Consider the following 21,854-nt stretch of genomic DNA (forward strand, 5'->3'; position numbering starts at 1 on the left):
GTGTCCAAATGACTTGGCTTCTGTTTGCGAAAAAGTTGGAAGAAGCCGTCACGCCATTCCATTTGCACCTCGTGGTTTGCTACGTGCCATCAAGTAAACCGTGAGTGTCCGAGGTTTTTTTTTTGATAGTCAGGAATGCACACTCGAAAAAGCGAAGTTTCGATATGATGCTCTTTGGACGAAATTTATAGACGTTAATGATTCAAAGAGAACTACTCCTGCTTTTATTCCAACACGGTAAACTTTAGAACTCACGCTATGATAGCTTATATGCAGTCGTGTTCTCAATAGTGTCCTCAAAATTTAATATTCATTCTAAAATTTTTCACCTAGTATGCTTCGTGCGTCTTTGCCTTTTTATCGGTGCCTGCATATCGTACTTTGCTAGTGCCGCCAAATTAGGTAAGTCAGAAAGTCCACATCCAGGAGCAATTAGTTTATTGCCCTTTGAAGGCAATTTGTCGAATGAAAGACCAAGTCGAAGGTTTGAACCATCTTGAATCCCAAAAGAATAAGTATTTCTGCAAGAAATATTTCGTTTTATAGCAGTTTTGCTGGACTCGGGCTGGAAGTTACACATTGGCGCAGAATTTTTTTTCACACACTTTACTCGCAATGGCACCAAAGATTTTGACTGGAAAGCACTCAGTGTTGAGAACATGTTGACATGAAAGACACTATCCAATTTCCATATATTCGAGAGTACAAGGCGTGCAGCAAGTGTGTCGCGAACTAAAATAGCTTGGCTGTAAAGCAATGTAGGAGGTGCCACCTCGACCGCTCTCTTGTGCCGACGTACAGGATCTGGATTTTGCCACTGGGCGGAATGTGTAGCTCTGCAAGGGCGTTCATAGACTTGCTCCTGGCTTCCGACATGGAGTCCAGCATTTTGTCTTCCTTCTCCCTTTAGGCATAGAAGCCAGCACTCAACACAAACGTAGCTTGAATCAGACACTTTTACTTAAAGTAAAATATTCTGCTTTTCAATCCCTAATATATGCTGTGTATCGTGCTGGGTATGTTCAGAGTATTATGTTCGTCTTGTCAGTTCCGTTTGTAGATTCTAGACAGTTATTTTGTTAAGTAGGGTGGCTGCCGAAAGTCTGTCTAGCGGCGCTAGTGAATGAGAGTTCGGTGTTCGTTTGTTCAGCGATTCAGCTTTCAGCTGTATGTCATCCCCGCACATGCTCACTGCAGCCCATTTTTCAAAGCCAATATCTTATGCAAAATATGTGAAGTTCTAATGCGCGGATAATTTCAGATTCTCTTGAAGATAGCGCTGTTAAATCCTTCAATTTTCTCCACGAACTAAGTTATATCTACAATAGTGCCTTGATGTTATTCTTTCCACCATTTACGAGGACAGTGTATACTGGAGTGGTTATCTTGCGGAAGTGCGCAAGTTATAAGAGATCGCTAAGTCACAGGAGCCAGAATAATTTGCGAAGATCTTTTCAAATTCAATACCGGCTTCGGAATATGTAAAATCGTCATAGCATGATTTCTGTGAGGTCTAGCTTATGCTATTTTTTATGACTGGTGTAGGGCCTCGTGTTCCTCGCTCGGCCAGGGTTTCCAGGAGAACGCGGAGGCTAAGAGGGAACAAAAGGCATTGTCACGCAGAGCCCTCCACCTTCTTCACTCAATGCTTTCAGAAGTTACCTTTAGAAGGCGGGTTAGATTCTGCGAATTAAGACTGACTAAACCTCAAATCACAGAAGTGTAGGCCATAATCAAATTGTTGTTACACTACAAGTTATTTGATAATAATAGATGTGACAGTTTCTTTCTGCAATTCTTTCCTTCTCAAAGATGAAACACGTCCATTGTAAAAAAACACCAGGACACAACTGTTCAATTTGTGATACTTTCTGCAGAATAAAACATGTTGTTCCTGTGCCTCCTGCAGATATCGCCAAGAAGAAAAAATATCAGGCAAGAATTGCTCTACATTTCACAAAACGTGTGACAATGGCAGTATATAAATGCTTGCAATGTAAATTGCCTTGCAATAAGTCTACACACTGAACTTTGTGAGCCGGCTGGACGTGAAGTAGATAAGTGTGCATGGATAGGGTGTCGAGGCAGACCGGCAACTTGTACTCATCGGCGGCCATCACATGGTGCCTTCATGGCGGCGAGCGTCACGAAGCTCAAGCCAGCTGCCACACGGGTTGGCAGATGTCGACTGCCCTTCCCTAGGTGCCTCCTCTGAAGGCAGCGCCGCTTGGATGCGGGGACACGATTCCCGTATTTGGCGAACCCAATCTTCTGAATAATGGTTGGCTACTAAAAGCAGTATATTTCTACGTTGGGGGCACTCACCCGCCCAACGTCCCCTTCGGTTTTCTTCCCCGCGATGAATCTTCCTTAGTTTTTATGACCGTTAAAAAGGAAGGCGTCGCTGACGCAGCGCCACGGATGGCGTCACTGCTGCGTGCGTGTGCGGGAGATAACTGTCTCTGGCTTGGGAACTCGTTGCGTGCATTACAATCGGCGTGGTGCTCTTGGTCTCCGCCAGCGGGCTGAGGCCTCCTAGGAGGGACGTTTCCAGCGGATCGTCCCGTCCGGCCTCTGAGTATTTCCCCAGCCCTAGCGTGGGTGAACATGCGCCCGTAACCTTGCTGGCGAGTCGGAAGACCTGGATTCCTTGCGAGTATTTTTGCTGCTAGCTGAAGCTATTGTTGCAGCAATAAATGTGTCTTCTTACTTCAGCGACATTGCAGCTCTCGTCAAAGAGAGGGCGTCGTGCCGTGTCATGAACAGGAATTAGGGTCAAGTTTTACATCCAGTTCACGAAAAGATTCCTGGAGATGCCACGCAGAGAAATATTCGTGAGTGTGTAGGATCAATTTAACTCAGAATATCCACTCCCATGTTCAGACAAACGAAAATATGCACATGCCTGGAAATTTTCTTTCCAGCAATAACAGAGCACCTTGTCAAGACATGCTGTGGGTAGCGCATCAATGGCTTGTATGTTTGCTGGGTTGCATATTTTTGGCTGTAATATTCGCCTTCGGAACTCCTGTGGAAAAGGGACTTTATAAAAATCTCAATTTGCCCAAGTTGGCCAGAGTATATACGAAGCAGTTTGTCGTACTCCGGGCCGTGTCACTCCCTGGGGTTCTTAAATGTGCCATGAACCCTTGCTACTGAGCATTAGTCAATTTCCACTCCACTGAGGCATGGCCGGCGTGCGGTATCGAATTCACTGCCACGAGCCGTGGGAGCACTACAAATCCTTCCGCATAATGCGTGTCAATATGCGCACAATTTCATACTGGGTTACTGCTCGTGCGGGAGGAATTACACATTGCCTCAGCGAGAAGTTGACACGCGTGCGTACCTTGGGTCTCTGGTTGGCCGCTCACCTGAAGGCAGCCATCACGTGGGACCTTGAAAACAGGCAAGGTCATGAAGCCATCACCTGCTGCCAGACCACGCACGTGATGGCAGACGCCGACTGTCCGCTGCTGGCGGTCTCCGCTTTCGGACCCCGCCTGCTCCATGCGGGGACATGCTTCTCACGTTTGGCCCAGACATCTGCAGAAAGATAGTTGCGTGTTTATGGCATTGAGAATAATCAATTGTTCTTGGAATACCGCCGCACCAGGGCGTTTCATGTATCTTGAATCAAGGATTAAAAAAGTGGATTATTGATCTACTGTGCTTAACTACGTTAGCAGTGCGTTACGTCAACTACGTTAAACCCAGTAGAGCTTCGAAAGCATTTAGTATGACTGGCTCATGGCTTTGCAGGGTCGTCGGCACGTCTGGAGACAATATTAGACACACTTAGACACACGTCAATCTCTGGTCGAGGTTAAGCTGATCTGTTCTGTTAGCACCGCAGGTATAAGTTGATGAAGACGGCGATGTGCCGTTGTTCAGTCGCTAGCGAAGCTGATGTGTTCGCACTGCCATGGGTTCGGAACCCCGTCGCGTCAATACTTTTATTTCTAGAAGCTCCCTCAAGGTCATGCAAGCTAAAAGATCCTTTATTTGGCTTGACACCGTGAAGAAGTGCTTTCACTCTAAAAACGTGCGTACATGAGTGGGGTGAATGATCGGTTCCTGTCATGTGGCGCTCCTCAGTATTTTACGCGACTAGCTCGTTCAGTCGAAAAGCCGTTTTCATATTAGTAGTAGTCGGGACCGCGTGCCAGAAATAACTGGGGGCTGCGCAAAAATTGCCGCAGAATGTTTCGGATAGTGTCATACGATTCAGTTTTTCGGGGCAGGGATCCGAAAACCCGCGATCTATAATCAGAGTTGCATAAAAAAAAATGGCCTGGCTTAGCTTATGGTTAAGGCTAGGATGCGAAGCATAGTCCGCATCGGTGAGACATTCTTCAGTCTGCAGTAAACCCATTTCTTCTGCGCGCTGCTATTTCGTTTCTCGCGTTGCTTCTTCCGGTAAGCACGCTCCTTTACAAGGCGCTGTTCCCGCTGTTCAGGAGTTTCTTCAGCACGCATTTTCCGTTTGGTAGAATTTCGCGGCTCGAACCGAGTAGAAGTACTCGAAGCTTCATCCTTCACCTCGGCATCGGTTGTCGAACGCTGCCGTCTAGCTGCATACTGTGCACGTCGCTTGGCAAGCCGTACTTCTCGTTCTTCTCCCGTTCCCGTGGCTCTTTGTAACTTGCGCTTTGCGGTCTGGCGAGCCGCCCTCTCCCTGGCGGACATCTCGCTGCTCAACCGACTCAACGAGTGCGTCGCCTTTTACAAGGTAGATGTACTATGGTAGCGTAGGCTGCATAGAGGCCCATACGTTCAAAACATGGCGGCTTGTGGAGCGCAGCCAGCGCCGTCTTCGAAATGCGTGGACAACTAAAAAGTGACGTCGCAGTCACGTGTTTTAGTGACGTCATATTCGTGACGTCAGCGTCACTTGCTGCTTGGCGGGAAAAATAAACTGCTGAACGCCGCTACGCTTCAGCGCGACACCCGACACGAGAACGAAGAAAGAAGACACGACGAGTGCCGACCACCAACGCTATTTTAGAGTGCAGCTCTTTGGCGTCCGTTCCTGGGTTTCGCGTCGTCGTCGGCGTCGGCCTCGTAACCAGCTCCGCCCCCAATGTCACGCTTTTCAATTGGTCGAAATGCTCGTGACGTCACAGTGCGCGAATTTCAAATGGGGCCAATTGTACTTTGGCTAGTAACCATGCAACCAATCAAAGGGATCGTATAGTGATGCTGCAACTAAGTTGGACTGAGTTTAGTTAATTGCTTAATTAATCAATTAGCCTAATTAATATAGAGGAGAATGAAGAGGTCAGAAGAAAAGAAAAGAAAGACGCGCGCCGCAGCGACAACAGCGTCCGCGGAAGGAGACGCTGCTGAAAAAAACAGATAAGTACGAATCCGCGTTCCCTCCACCACCACGCACTTCCCCACTCAGTAAGACGTTGCTCGTTTCATATACGTTGTGTCGAACATCCTAGACAGTTCCAAAAATTGACAGGTTAATGACAGAACACGATGGATAGAAATACAATAATATAAATATGAAATAGCCTAATTAACCTTTCTAGTTAGACCGCATAAATCAATAAAACCGAGAACGAAATTGGTCGAGTTGGGGAATCGAACCAGGGTCTCCGGAGTGCGATACGAGCACGCTAGCCACTCCGTAATGCCAGCTGAATGGTTTGGAACATGGTGTTAGAATAGGTTAGGTGTACGAACGAGTCTCGCCGGCGCGGCGCGCCGCCGCTCGTAGTGTGCCTGCACTCCGGCAGGCGGCGCGCCAAACTTGGGGCCCTAGGGGCCCTCGACGGCGCAGCGGCGCAGCGCCCGTAAACGCGCGGGTAGACTTGCGTGGATTCGCGCGCACTGCTGGCTGCTTGCATTATTTTATCAGAGCCAATTCTGCCTTAGTCGGAATAAACCTAACCCCTTCTGGCGCTTTGTATTAAATGCTCGTCGTGAAAATCGTACGCCACTAAATAAGAGCTGTTCGCTCTCGCTCGCACTGAAATTTCGAATTGATGCGGGCTGTAAGAGCACCTACTCTGCGATACGTCTGAAAGTGTTCCTAATAGTCTGTCCTCATATTAAGCTATAATGCGAGCGGTGTTGCGCTTGATTATGCAAAACACTGTCGACACGTCTGGAAGTTGGCGTCCGGAAACGAGTTTCTCGTGTTTTCGCTTGCAGCTATTATACGCGCGAATTTGTGCGTAGCTTTCGAGCGCCGATTATTGCGTTCATGCTCTGAAAAAAAAAACACAATGCTACATCAACATTTATTTCACACACATATCTGCAATCACAAAAAAGGCCACATTCTACAGGTTTGCGTAAAATTTGGCATCAAAAGTTTGCATGAGATCCGGCTACATTATGCTATCTTCTGTTTAGTTCACAAAAAAAGATCTGGCACACAAAAAACACAGATAAGTAAAAAATCACGCATTAAACAAGTTTAGCAAGCTTTCGCAGCTGCTGCGTTTTGTTTTTCGCATCAGCTTTTCTTTGCTTGCAGACCTGTCGCATTCGCATTGCTATATAGTGATGCAGAAGGCCTGCCATAATTTCTTCTTTGTGTTCCGGACAGGGAAAAGAAAAATGGTAGCTTTCTAGCATGCTTTCTACTGTCAATTCATAGACATTTCTATGAAAAGTATTCTTCTGAAATTCAGCCTCGGCTGCTTGCAGAAGGTGGAAGATGGTTCTACTCGGGTGCAATAGTCCACCTCGAGTTTTGCACTGAACTAGAGCACTTTCTTTTAGAGACTGTGCAGTAGCTTCTCCAATAAGGCACTCTCTACATTTTGAGCATGCTGTACTCTTCGTAAGTTTTCGGCACATAAAACCAGCGAGGTAATAAATTATACAGTCAATAACCTCTGGCTCTGTACACACATGATCAAAAACGTCTTCACACTCAGCTTCCGCGTCGACTAAGCCATCCAGCTTTTGTTTCAGTTGCTGAAGCTGTGTCTTTTCTTCGGTGTCAGCCTTGAACGCAAGCTTAATATCATTCAGTCTTAGTGCATGTGCATTACTGGCGCTTTGCACTTCGCAATTGCCAAACTTTGGCGGCTTGAGCAAACTGTACACCGAGAGCATGTTATACAATTGCAGGAAAGTGGGCATAGCGGGGTGGTCATTTTGGCCGCCTGCCTGGCGAATAATTCCGAAGAAACGTTCAAGCACGTCCTGGTTAAACTTGCCCGTCAAGACATAGCTGAACCCACATTCTTTAAGCAGATACCGAGACAGCTCCAGTGCAGGTAAAACTGACACGCGCAGACCCTCTGCGGTCTGCTCGGTGAGGCAATTTGCACGGGAAATCTTTCCAGATAATACATCTTGCTCCCACCTGTTTAGCCAATGCAATGAAGAAGCCAAAACTCGCAGATCTTTGCTCCCTACAGTAATACCTTCTTGCGGGCAGTTTCGATTGAGGGCGTCAAAGAGGTCATTGAGTTTCATGGTAAACTCCATCGTTCCTTTCACGTTTTCCAATCCTTGCGTGCCTCTCCTCGAATAAAACTCCAGCCCTTTTGCTACACTACGGCTGAACAACTGGGTCGCCAGCTTGACACGCATTTTTTCAGTGTTCGTTGGATTGATATGGGAAAATGTTATTTTAGGACAGACACGTGCCAGACCGGGTTGCTTGGAATCTTCAACAAAGAGTCTGTCATAGTGCGCCCAGTGCACCCGTTCACCATTAACAACCAAAACCTTTTGTCGATGCAAGCGGTTCCGCACACATTTGAGGAGGTGAGGCACATCGGAAAAAACAAAAACACTGCGTTTGTTGTCAACAGGATGAGTAAAGAAGTGTTTAGTGTGCCGAAGAGCCCCACTCACTCCAAACTCTTTCCACATTAGGCGATTAGTAGCTGCTCCGTCACACACTATTCCATCGACCAACGCACCTGCTTCCTCCAGGAGACATATCGCTTTTAGTATGAGCTGTGCAAGTTTCGTCCCTTTTGTAGGACCCTTGCTCGCAAAGACAGCAACTGGCTGTGAGTAATGGTCCCCAAATGCTCGAAAAGTGAAGACTAGTCCATGGTCGGCGAGGTCATCACTGGTCGGCGAGCTCTCCCCAAAATCGCTGAATCCACAATAAGTCATTGACTTTGAGTGTACTCTCATCTCCTTTCTCACTTGCATTTCATCGAACACCAAAATCCCATGTCGCTGGAACTCGTCTTTGGTTGCCATTTTTTTCTTAAATGCGGCAAAAAATCGCGTGTCAAATCCGCACTTCACCCTCACCAAACTTAAGTACTTTCGCACTGTGGTGACGCAAGGAAGCGGTAGGACATCATTTTCTCGAAGGAAGGAGTAAGCCGATGGGCTTCGAATGTGCAGTAACAGACACAGCAAAAGCCAGTCTTCGGTGTAGCGCCTGCTCTTTTTATTTGCTAGTTTAGCAGCTGCCAAACACTCTTTCACTGCTGTCAGCTGTATTCCTGGTAGCTCAGCTTCGGAAAGCTTCGTTTCAAGGTCTTCTCCAGAAATTGTCTGCAGGCGCTCACGAGCTTGCTTAAGCTCGGCAGTGAGGATCTTCAGCCGGTTACAAAGGCGATTCTTGGATCTTTTGAGGGCATAGTTCGCACGCCTGAGCGTTGCAAGTTTTTCGCGGTTTTGCAAGTTTTTCGCAGAAAAAAGAGCACCACCAGGCTTCAACTTGCGTTGCTTCTCCATTAGCCTCTTCTGGCGAATTCGGAATGTGTCTGAGAGGCTGGAGCACTTCTGGCAAACCGATTCAGCAGCATTGAGGATTAGTGGACATTTCTTGTGGCGCCATTTATTATCGTAATCAAGAAACGCACTTTGCGGCTCAGCCTTACGATACTCTTTGGCGCTTGGTCCTCCAGTACAAAGCCTTACTTTGTCTACCTGCTCCAGAATAGTTTTAACGTCCTCCAAAGACCTCACAGAGCTTGCACATTTCAAATCCTCCAAGGAAACGACTTTGCCCATCACCACTACTCTCACCTCCATTTTGTCATTAATTTCGACGAGCTTGGCAGCCGTCAGAGAAGCAGCAGGGCAGATGGCGCCCCACGAGCACGTTGCTTCATTAGTGTCCGACGTTACGTCGTCCGCCGATGCAGCACGCGAGGTATCCGACGACAACTGGCTGGCAGATCTCCTGGAGCGTTTTAGTTGAAGAAAGACAACACTTTTGACTTCGTCCATTTCGAGTCGGTGAAAACCCCAGCCTTTAGACAGTAGGCACGAGAGTGGAGCATGGAGTGGAGCGTTTTCGAACAAGCTTGCGAATACTGATATCGCCGCTGTTGGTGAGTTGGAATCAGATTCTTCTTCAACCGCTGTCACGTTGTACGCCTCAGCTGTAATCGAGGAGGAGCGCATGCTACCTTCTTCTGAGACTTCTGCGCAAGGTTCGGCGCTCTTCAGTTTTTTCGGTTCTAGCGGTTGCCTTTCGGCGGGTCGCTTTCTGCTTTTTGAAGTCTTCGAAAGGTAGGCAGGACAGTCAGGGAATTTCGTGGGCACCGCGTCCTTTGCTAACAACGCACGTCGTGGTGCGCTTTGCAGCACATGCCCATTGTACTCTGCCGTCCAGGTTTTGGACACACAACTGGGCTCAAAATGTCTTTCACAAACGTAATCTGTTGTTTGTAGAGTTCGGTCCTTTCTTGGTATGGCCCGCCGCCACAGCTGCAGCCGTTCCCTCATTGCAGCCGTTCCCCTTCCCTCATTGCTTACTTTCCACCTTCGGGTGGCAAAATTACAATTGCTTGCGGGCCCAATTCATTTATATTGATTGGTTTACAACCGCTATACAGTAGTGTTGCGGGAGAGGCTCATTTTCTAATTCATTTAATATGCCTCGAACTACTTCATGCCGGTCGCTAGGTGCCTCCGCAGAAGCCAGCGCTGCTTAGATGTGGTGACATGATTCCCGTATTTGGCAAAGCCAATCTTCAGAAAGATCGTAGGATACTTAAACCAGCATTTTGCTACGTTGTGGGGACTGTCCTTCCTCCGTCCCCTTCAGTTTCCTTTTCCGAGATGAATGTTCCTTAGTTTTTAAGACCATTAACAAGGGAGGGCGTCGGATTCGCTCGCAACCTTGCTGGTGAGTCGGAAGACCTGGAGTCATTGCGAGTATTTTCGTTGCTACCTGAAGCTATTGTTGCCGCAATAAATGTGTCTTTTTACTGCAGCGGCATAGCAGCGCTCATCAGAGAGAGGACGTCATACTCGGCCATGAACAGGAATTAGGGTCAAGTTTCACATCCAAACCACCAAAGATTCCTGGGAGAACCACACACAGAAATATTCGTGAGTGTGTAGGTTCAATTTAATTCAGAATATCCACCACCATGTTCCGACAAACGAAAATATGGACACGCCTGAAAATTTACTTTCGAGCAATAACAAAACACCATGTCAAGATATGCTGCGGGTAGCGCATCAATAGCTTGTATGTTTGCTGGGTGGCGCCTTTTTGCCTGTAATATTCGCCTTCGGAAGACCTCTGGAAAAGGGACTTTATACAACTCTCGATTTGCCCAAGCTGGACAGAGTATTGACGCTGCAGTTGGTCATACTCAGGGCCATGTCACTTCCTGGGGCTCTTAAATGTGCCATGAACCCTTCCTAGTACGCACTAGTCGATTTCCTCTCCATCCTGACAAGGCCGGCGGGCGGTATTGAATTCAGTGCCACAAGCTATGGCAGCACAACCAATCCTTCCACATAATGCGTGTCAATATGCGCGCAATTTACTGGGTTACTGCTCGTGCGGGAGGAATTACGCATTGCCTCAGCGAGAAGTTGACACGCGTGCGTACCTTGGGTCTCGGGGTGGACGTTCACCCGAAGGCGGACATCACGTGGGGTCTTGCAAACAGGCAAGGTCATGAAGCCGTAACCTGCTGCCATACCGCGAACGTGATGGCAGACCCCGACTTTCCGCTGCTGGCGGTCTCCGCTTTCGGACCCCGCCTGCTCCATGCGGGGACATGCTTCTGACATTTGGCCCAGGCATCTGCAGAAATATAGTTGGGTGTTTATGGCATTGGGAATAATCAATTGTTCTTGGAATACTGCCGCGCTCTGGTCCTTGCCCAATGCCTCAAAAGCAGCTGCCTGTGAGTAGGTACAGGATGCTTGAACGTCACGCGTCCATGGCGTAAACCTTCAATTCAATGTGTGGAATGTGCCCTGTGCTTGCTATTGCTCGTGGTAACCAGCCACGCAAATGGAACTGTACTACTGAAGGGAGGTCATCAAAAAAGGGGAGTTTATACACTAAAAATAATGGCATAGGAAAGACGTCGCGATGTTTTGTGCAGTTTGTAACCTTTTCGTCTAAAGCACCAGCCATATTTCACGGGGGCTGGAATACTGTGCCAAAATGGCTATTACCTCCGCCCTGAAAAGCCTATTTCTCCGCCCTGAAATGCAGCTTCCTCTGTAACACTGCAGATTTCAATTAAGTGAGATAGTTTAATTGCACTTAAAAATTTCTTTTTGTCGTTGGGCACCGGGGCTTGGCGCCCTGTAGTCGGATTTCAAATTGAGTAGGACCCATGCAACAATCTTTAATGCATATCTATGTACTCAACGAAATTCAACCATTATTAAAAAGTGCTTGATTGTTTATTGGTTGGCTTTCAGTTTACGTTAGCCGCTGCGGAGGGCATAATGAAAAACATTAGCTGCAGAGGATTAAAATAAAATGTACTAGAAAGTCAGCCTTTCAACATAGAACTTTTTCAGTGCAGCTCTGTATTTGCCATTGGCTGGTTATATTCCCGGAAAAAAGTGTTTAATTTAAACCGAAGGAAACTGAAAAACTCAGTTTAAATTTTACATCGAAGATTTGAAATTTTGTTTGGAGGGATTACCTGAGGAAGAGCTTAGAGAATATTCCTTTTTAATGTGAAAGCATTTAGAATGTTGTCCTGGAATAACCACCTGGTAGCTGCGTAACGATATTTCGTGATTGGTTTGAGTTAGAGGGTTTAAGGTACCAAACTTACTCAGGCTATGAGGGATGCCGTAGAGAAGGGGTCCGGAAATTTCGACCACCATGTATCTTTTGACGTGCACTGACAATCGCACCGCACATGGGCTTCTTGAATTTCGCCTTCATCGAAATTCGACCAAAGTGGCCGGGATCGAACCCGCGTCTTTCGGGTGAGCAGCCGAGCGTGGTAACCACTGAGCCACCGCGGCGGGGCAGAATAAACATTAATAAAAAAAATGCAAGGCTGCCGTATAGTGATATATGAATATATTGATTGTTATAGTGAAGACTTACATTATATAAAAAATTGCGTTCATAAACGGAGTCCCGCTGAATAACGCTTTTGTCAAAAATTTTTCGGTATGAATTGGGCAGAAGCCGAAAGCACCCCTTTTCATTTTTTTTTCTTGCAGCGAACACATGAATGGAACAAGCAGAATTGCCATCCAATTGGCGTATTTCATTACTATTGTGAACGAGCATAAGAGACTCGCTCCATGAACTCTATAGCTGCCCTGCCTTGGCACTTGTTAAATTTTAAGGCACCATGCCATTTGACATACGTGGCGAAAAAACAGAAAAAGAATGCGTCCTGTGTGTGTGCTCAAATAGCAGTGCAATATTTAGGGGACTACTCCAATGCGGAAAAAATTTGCAATCAGGCATCAATTTCTCTTTAGAATCGACTAGATACGACTACAATGAAAATCTGTACATAGCATTTTAAAGAAAATTTGTTCTGGGCCTGAGAACACGGGCCTCGGACCAAAATGTTCTTCAACTATGTAATTTGTGTGGAAACTGCATAACTTTCCTCAATAGCAGTATGACTGCGCTTGGGTAGATGCTAATAAGTGGTTGCTCCCTGACGATTTGCACGGATTCATGACGTCAGTGATTACTGCAGTCATCGCACCGTAAGAGAGCTATGAACCACAGCTTAAATCTTTATAACCAACTTGCCTCCCGGGTGATGAAATCCAGGGTTCGTCGAGCATAACAACAACAACTACAACAAAAAAAACGATACTTAGGGTAGAACGACAGTGTCATGTTGTTTTGCTTCTACCTGTATATACAGGTAGCGAATCGGACGCTTTAAGCCAAAAATTGCAGAACTAATTGATCTATTTGAAAGGAATGCTCAGAATAATAGAGCGAAGAATTGTTGTTCCACACAGTGCTTCAAAACTGGCGTAGGAAAGCGTGGGCTCCGAGTTACCTTAGGCAGCAAAGCCAGTGAAAAAAAATGCTGCTTTATACGTGGCCAAACGTGCCTAATAAAGCCACATTTACCGATAAGCAACCTCAAGTACCATAGGACACGAGTCTAAACATTCATATCTGAAATGCTCGCTCCTGCACTCAAATGTACGGGTCCGCACCGTACATACTGGTTCTCGAGTATGCAAAGACCATCTCATAGATCAGCAATCACTCACCTGGCTTTTGTAGTGTCAAAGCCACGCTACTGAACTATATTTTGTAGTGTGATGAGGACAGTGATGCTGCTAGAAGCGTAGCAGCCAGTTTGAAACGCGACGCAGGCATTGGAGACGACGAACCAGTGGCAATGCTGCCTGCTTCCGGAACCGAGGCGACGCTAGCCGGTCTGCGAGATAGAGACCAATAATGAACGCAGTCTCGCCATTGTGGCCACAGTTGCGCATGAACTGAACGGCACGCGTTCGGACGTCTCCCTCATGAGCCTACTCTGATTTGCTGCAAAAAGATTCGACATGAAAGTGGATATCAACACTTTCAAGATAAACGACCTCTGCATGATGCTGACCAGTCAAAGAATGGCGTAAGAGGTCTCGTTATGACGTTCATGAAGGAAACCATCAGTCACTGAAACCATGGAGCATACTGGAGTGTCTTTTTTGTTTGTGGTGTTAGTCAAAGGGAGATTAATGCTGTAACCATTTTCTCACTTAAAGAAAACTGCTTATAAACAAAAGACAATCACATGCCGCCAGTGGGATTACAACCCACAGCTCCGAGGTGGGATCGCTACCAACGTGCTAAGAATTTCGTGCCCAGGCATGTTAGGAGACAAGAGAGGAGGAAAAGAAAGTGGTGTAGCACTAGGCATCAGTCACCGCATCTATATGCTCGATGGATGGTTGGAATATAGGAGCATCCTCTTTGAAATGGGGTGCTTTCCTTTTATATTTCTTTGAGGAATCTGTCACAAGTGACGTTATCTATAAATTCGCTATTTCTTCTTCAACTCGACTTTTCAGCTTCAGCATGTAACCTTATGTTACCACTCGCTTTTTGAACCACCGATCTTCCAATCGCTTTTTGCTGGCTCCTACCGCACATTTATCCAAATGAAGTTTGTTGTTTCTGAGCACTAGGGTCTCATGGAGAGCATGTGCCTGCGTCGACGTCCAGATGGGCATGGCCATCTTCGAGTATAAGATGTCTGATTTTTTTCTAATTTCCCGCACACTTCACATTCTAAGTTCTGACACCCAAATCTACCCTCAAATAGCGGGGTGAGTTATCATACGACCGTTCCTGTCTGCTTTGGGTTTTCTTTTTTCTATGTAGTCCCACAGTGCGCTTATATCCGATTGGACTAATCCAGTTCTTGATTTCTAAGTGTTTTAATTGTCCACTCACAACAACAGACCATAGAAATATCAAAATCATCGACGTATATACTTTGGGTACTTCAGTGATACGTGTTCGGGTGCACTGCAAGCCCTTGTTTTAGATGCCCCGATATGCTATCTGATGAATATACCGTTTCGGAGATAATACGTACACTAACTTGGCGTGCATATTCTTTCTGCGGAGATATCAGGACATGTGAACCGTTGGATAGCCCGTTTTGGTGATATTATAGACATTTACTTGAATCATGTCTGATTACGTCTTCAGAATGTTCGGGACAAAGCTGGGAGAGTGGACGTTTGAAAGTTGTCTTCAATGCGTTCTAGACATTTTAGTTTCTTGTTTGCGTCATCAAAGATTGATAAATGAATGAAATAATAATTCTCAACGGGGAAGCGAGACTGGCTTCAAAGCGAAGGTCTTAGATTTGGAGTATATCTTGCTTTGTAGGCGTATGGTCAATATGTTCGTGTGTCGTGACTCTGGGTTGTATCAATTCTTTAGCCTGATCTGCGTTTTGCATACGATGGTTTTTAGACACGTTCGCTATGACAGCATATGATACTGCGTAGATTTTACCCGAGGAAAATGTCACCACTGGGGCAAGTCAATAAATAATTGTGGAAAGCAGCAGTAGTTTGATGACGCCTAAATCTCAAAACATGTAAATCAGACTTTGCGAACATTCTTCACGTGGGCCCATAAACTTATTCCTCTAGCCGATAAGAATCGCCCAGTGAAATATTTGAACCATAGCCGGTGTGTTCCTCCTTTTCAAGGCCCGCTAAAATCCTCGGGATTTCTTAGAGACCTCCCTTCAATACATGAACTGCGGAGAAAAGGATATCTAAGGGATGTCCGCGGGAGTTTCTGCGCATTTCTTGGCCGCATGTCCTGTCAAGACTTCGCAGGGACATCCTATGGATGTCAGTGTTGTCAGGAAGGGTACACGCATGAGTGACTTCATTATATCTTCTCAAACCAGGAAAGTTAGACCGCCGAGCAAACTACTGTCTCCCCATGCGTAGAAACCATAGAAGACTTTCCTTTTACACTGTTAAAAAATGGAGCGTCTTAAGGCTACAGGATCACCAGTATACAGCATCTAAAGTGACTCAGTATGCCTCTCAATCTCCCCGCAGACAATCTTTGGTAAGATAGATTTGGAACTTTGAGTTATGTCAGACAACAGCACTGGCCAGATTATCGCCATTCGAGGAGCATACCACAGGCCGCCTTTCTTATTTCATAAGCAAACAATTAGCACGGATTACATCCGCTCAAGGTGAAGATTGTTTAGCCACAGTCACATAGTTGATGACCATATATTGAGCTGTAAAATTCCACACAGTTAAATGCTTTCTTTTAAAAGAAAAACTGACAGAACGAAATCATACTGATTCTATTGTCCTAGTGGTGTAAACTTTGTCGTCGACCGCGGCGTCGTAAGGTCGCCCCCAAAGACAGCTCGTGTCGGATTGAGGGCATTTCCGTGAACATTTTTTGCCAGCCGTTTTCGCGCATGTGCCACAGAAATTTAACGCGTGTTATGGATATGCTGAATGATGGTGTGAACAGTGGAGATCGGGCTCTGGAGGAACACACTGTACTTGTGAAGCAAACATTGCCGCAGTTCCGCATACAAATCTAGATGGACATAACGCGGACAAATAATCAGGTGCACATCACCTGAAGGACAAAGGGGCTGCAGTTACTGCTGCTCTCAGTCTCCTGACGACTGAAACTTAGAGCTGTTCGATATTAACTTGGCGGTTTTAAGGCGTAACATCTAACTTGTTTGAATCAATGAAGGAAGATGTACTTCCGGTAAACCGGTTTCACTGAACCTGAATACTGACCGCTTCTCTGCACCGAAATGCTAGGGGACAGTCTATATGTGGCTTTTAAAATCTGACAGCGCCAAATGAAAGCGAGGGTTTCTCCTGCAGTAGTTTCCCTGTCTGACTAGCGTTTGCAAATAAAGGAGGTCATAATTTTTGCTTCGTTTACGTAGCCGCTCCATACTGTATGAAAAGAAGGCGAAAAGAAATAGGCGGTGCAGTTGTTGTTAACAGTATTCAAGAGGCGTTAACAAGGGTTAAAAGACTTAATAGGCGTTTATCAGTCTTGTTAAATTCCTCGACACGTCGCCAGATGTTTGTGCTGGGTGTTTTTCTTTCCGGAGGCATAGCGTGTAGACGAAACTCCGTCGCACACATGTTAGTTTAAAGGTTACTACAGCTGTGTGTTCGGCGCTGAAATGATCCATTGGCATTGAATGAAGGCGTTGCCTTTACAGCAACGCTCATCATTTCAACTGCTGCAGAAACACGTTTCAGCGCTTCCGGAACACTTTTCGATGTAGGCCGATCTCATCTAGATTGCACAGGTGGTCTACCCTACTACCTTCAGAACCATGGATGAAGTGTACGCGCTCCACGTCCCCAGGTAGTAACAGCTTGGTTTGTAAGGGATCTGCAGTCTGTTACAGTGGCAGCTGATACAGTAGCGGTGCTTCTGCTGGTTCTGCGGCACCAGCTATGGAGTGGCGTCATTCACGACGTCACCGCAAAACAATGCGCTGACTTGTCTGCATGCAGTGACTTCAAGGTTCAGTCAGCGCACAATGGCACAGCACTGCGTGGAGTAGTCTGACCAGAGTGACGTCACGAATGAAAGCATAGTGACGGCATGCGCTGTCTGAAATAAGAAAAATAATTACGAATTAACAGTTGTAATGGGAACGACCGGCAGCCGTTCACGCGGAAGGACGAAGAGGAGAACGAAGTGCTGTGCTGGTTTCGGTGTGACTCTTGGGTGTGTGCCGCCGTGACGCGTCTTTGATCAACGGCCTCCGACCTGCACTTCGAAGACGCACCTGTACACTTGGTGGATGTGCTTCGATCCCCGTCCCGGTGCTCAACCTGGAACTTAGGAGCGGAACGCTACTTGCCCCGCCAACAATGCCAAACACTTCGACGCAGTCGTCGCCGGCCACCCCTACCACCGTCCTCTGTTCCGGGGTCCAATGACAGTGCGACCCTTCCCCATTTAGCGGTACGGACGACCAGGACATCGACGACTGGTTGGCGTCCTACGAGCGCGCCAGCACTTACAATCGGTGGGACGATTCCATCAAGCTGAGCAACGTGCTCTTCTATCTCACAGACGTTGCCAACTTATGGTTTCGTAACCATGAAGCCGACCTTCCCACCTGGTCATCATTCAAGACAAGCTTCGCCGACGTTTTCGGCCGCCCTGCCGTGCGGAAACTCCGCGCCGAGCAACGTCTCCGTGCTCGAGCACAGCTACCGACCGAAACATTCACCGGCTACATTGAAGACATTGTCGATTAAAGTAAGCGCGTGAACCCTTCGATGTCCGAGGCTGCCAAAGTTAATAACATTCTTAAAGGCATAGCCGATGACGTTTTCCAAATGCTCCTGGCGAAGAACCCCACCTCCGTCAGTGCCGTCATCGAGCTGTGCCAAAGCTTCGACGAGTTGCGCAAGCAACGTGCTTCTACGCGGCAGTCTGGTGCACCTCCCGAGAGTCTTGCTGGCTTGGCCCTTGGTCCCTCGTCTTCGGACCAAACCCTCTTCATGGAGCGCGTGAAAAATTTTATACGCGAGGAAATCGCCCGCCAACTCTCTCTTCTCCATCACGTTCCAGACCCTGTCTGCCCTACTGCGTACCTAGCGCCCTCCCTTGCGCCGACTATCCGCAGTGTTGTTCAGGAGCAGGTCGCTGCAGTCCTGCCGTCCAGCCCCCCGCGTTCTCCTGTCGCAGCACCACTCACCTATGCGGAAGCCGTCGGACGGACACCGCGCTCTCTTGCCTCTCCCACGTATCGCAGCAGCCCTGCCTGTTATGCTCCAGCCCCGTCCATGCCACTTCCGCCAGCCTCGTTTCCTCGACCAAGACGACATCCCACGAACCCTTGGCGCACCGCCGGTAATCGGCCCATCTGCTACGCTTGTGGGCTTCCAGGGCACGTCGCACGTCTCTGCCGTCAGCGCTTGCCTCGCTATGGGGATGCTGAGCACCCTTACGATCACGGATACGATCACGAGCCGACCTTGCCCAATGGCTCTTCTGGCTCGTCTATGTCTCGCCCCCAGTACTCGACTCGCCGCTCGCCTTCGCCTCGCCGCCGTTCAATTTTCCCCAATGCTTCGGCGACCGGAACCTCTCCGAGAGGAAAACTGAATGCCGCAGTTCCGGAGGCAAGAACTGCGTCTTTTGCGAACTCACCAAGTCCTCCGTTTGCTCCCGCTAATGTGGTTCAGGCGTTTGTCGAAGGTGTCCCTGTTCTCGCGCTCGTTGACACGGGCGGTGCCGTGTCTGTGATTAGTGACTCTCATCGCCGCAAAATTCGCAAGGTGACGACGCCCCTGTCTGACTTTTCGCTCCGTACGGCCAGCTCGCAGCGCATCCACCTCATCGCAGCCTGCACGGTACGAGTTTCTATCAACGACGTAGAATATCTCATCGAGTTTGTTGTGCTGAGTGCGTGCTCTCACGATATCATCCTAGGATGCGACTTCCTGTCAACCCACCATGCAGTGCCCTCCGCTAAACTTCTCGTAGCCGCCGACACCACCATACCTCCCTTTTCTTCTGTCCTTGTCCCGCTCTTACCTGACTCTGCCTTCAGCAGCCCTGTTCTCTTCGCGCCCAGTACTGCTGCTACCCGCCGTCACAACCTTCTGATTCCTTTCGCCGTTCTCACGATTGCCGGTGGTCACTGTGCCATTTATGTCTCCAACCCTTTTGCTTGCCCGTCCTCTGTCCTTCGCGGCGAATGCCTTGGTCGTATCGAAGAACTGGACCCTGCACTTGCCTACGAGTTCTCCGATTACCGTGCATGTCCCGAGGTTCCTCTCCTGGACATTTGTGCGACCACGCCCGATCCCCTTCCCGCCGACGTCTTTCATCGCGCCATCGCTACCGACCTTCCACCCGCTCAACGTGACCAGCTACTGAAACTTCTCCAACACTTCAGCACGTCTTTTGACCTTTCCCAACCTTCTTTGGGCCGTGCGTTCGCCGTCTCTCACGAAATTGACACAGGTACGCACGCCCTCCTGCGCCAGCGACCGTACCGCGTCTTGCGCACAGAGCGCCGCGTCATCCGTGACAATGTCGACGATATGCTACAGCGCGGCATCATACAGCCCTCTCACAGCGCTTGGGCCTCTCCTGTTGTCTTGGTGACGAAAAAAGATGGCTCCATCCTGTTCTGCGTGGACTACCGTCGTCTCAACCAGATTACTTGTAAGGACGTTTACCCTCTACCCCTAATCGACGCACTGGATTGCTTGCAGGGAGCGGAGTATTTTTCGTCCTTAGACTTACGCTCTGGATACTGGCAAGTCCCAATGGCTCCTGCTGACCGGCCAAAAACCGCCTTCGTCACACCAGACGGCCTGTATGAATTCAATGTCATGCCATTCGGGCTATGCAATGCCCCAGCCACATTCGAGAGAATGATGGATAATATTCTCAGCGGGCTCAAATGGGAAACGTGTCTGTGCTATCTGGATGACATTGTCGTTTTTTCCAAAGATTTGTCTTCCCATTTACTTCGCCTCCAGCGTGTTCTCAAGTGCCTTACTGCAGCCGGCCTACAACTGAACCTAAAGAAATGTAACTTCGGTGCCACGAAGCTGACGATATTAGGTCATGTCATCTCCAAAGATGGTGTTCTTCCTGACCCTGCCAAACTTCGCGCCGTCGCTGACTTTCCCAAACCGACCACCTTAAAAGAACTCCGCAGTTTTATAGGCTTGTGTTCCTACTTCCACCGCTTCATCCGGAATTGCGCCTGTATCATCGCACCTTTAACGCAGCTTCTTGCCGGCAGCCCAAACCTCTCGTCTTGGTCACCCGCCTGCGATGCCGCATTCGGCACTTTACGTCGCCTCCCGGTCTCCCCCCCAATACTGCGGCATTTTGATCCCGACTGTCCGACCGAAATTCACACTGACGCCAGCGGTGTGGGGTTGGGCGCAGTTCTTGCCCAACGGAAATCTGGGTATCCAGAATATGTTGTCGCTTACGCCAGCCGCACCCTCACCAAGGCGGAATCTAACTATTCAGTCACAGAAAAAGAATGTCTCGCCATCATTTGGGCGATTGCCAAGTTCCGCCCTTACGTCTACGGCCGGCCGTTCTATGTCGTCACCGACCATCATGCTCTTTGCTGGCTGTCCTCCCTCAAAGATCCCTCTGGCCGACTTGCCCGCTGGGCTTTACGTCTGCAGGAATTTGATATTCATGTCATTTATCGCTCTGGACGCAAGCACTCCGACGCCGTCGCACTTTCCCGTTCACCACTCCTTTGCGATTCCGCCTCTGCCCTAGTCTGTGCCTGTGATTTCTCGTCGTTCGGTGTCCCTGATATGCTCTCCGAACAACTGCGGGATCCTTGGATCAACTCACTCCTCACCTTCCTCTCTAATCCCTCGCCACCTTTTTCATCCCGTACTCTTCGTCGCCAAGCCCACAATATTGCCGTTCGTGATGGCCTCTTATACCGGCGTAACTACCTGTCCGAAGGGCGGAAGTGGCTGTCGGTGATTCCTCGCCACCTCCGTGCTGCGATCTGCGCCTCCTTACACGTATACCCACAATACGGCCATGCCGGTGTACTGAAGACGTATGCTCACCTGCGTCTGCGATATTATTGGCGCGGTATGTACCGCTTCGTACGACAGTACATTCGGTCGTGTACAGCCTGCCAACGTCGCAAGAACCCTCCCCGCCACAACCCCGCCCCATTGCAGCCGTTACCCTGCCCTGCCCGCCCCTTTGACCGCGTCGGCATTGAACTTTACGGTCCGCTTCCCACCAGTTCGGCTAACAACCGCTGGGTCATCGTGGCCGTTGACCACCTAACACGCTACGTAGAAACGTCGCCTCTCCAATCTGCGACCGCACAGGATGTTGCTTCTTTCATCCTACACCGTCTTGTTTTTCGTCACGGCGCCCCGAAGGAATTGCTCAGTGGCCATGGCCGTGTTTTTCTATCGGAAGTCGTCGCGGCACTGCTCAAGGAATGCAAAATCGTTCATCGCTGCACCAGCGCCTATCACCCCCAAACCAACGGCATGACTCAACGGTTCATCCGCACTCTCAGTGACATGCTCGCCATGTACGTTGATACCGCCCACTCCAACTGGGATAAAGTACTTCCTTTCGTAACCTACGCATATAATACGGCTATGCAGACGACGGGATTCTCTCCTTT

General features: G+C 48.4%; 1 protein-coding gene across 17 annotated transcripts in view; it reads right to left on the reverse strand.

Annotated features, from left to right (window-relative positions):
• LOC149324560 (uncharacterized) overlaps positions 1–21,854 on the reverse strand; it is a 109,856-nt gene that overhangs the window by 48,402 nt on the left and 39,600 nt on the right. For 15 of the 17 annotated variants that reach the window (XM_089565334.1, XM_089565333.1, XM_089565332.1 and 12 more), the window contains 3 exons: positions 13,420–13,589; positions 10,797–10,993; positions 3,350–3,546 (listed from right to left, as the gene is read on the reverse strand). The gene's annotated coding sequence lies outside the window, so the exon portion shown is untranslated. The remainder of the gene's footprint in view (positions 1–3,349; positions 3,547–10,796; positions 10,994–13,419; positions 13,590–21,854) is intronic. The other 2 variants (XM_089565319.1, XM_089565318.1) reach the window with 2 other exon arrangements.

The sequence above is a fragment of the Amblyomma mixtum genome, unplaced genomic scaffold, assembly GCF_055824585.1.
Source record: "Amblyomma mixtum isolate Tamu unplaced genomic scaffold, ASM5582458v1 scaffold_23, whole genome shotgun sequence".
NCBI classification, from domain to species: domain Eukaryota; kingdom Metazoa; phylum Arthropoda; class Arachnida; order Ixodida; family Ixodidae; genus Amblyomma; species Amblyomma mixtum.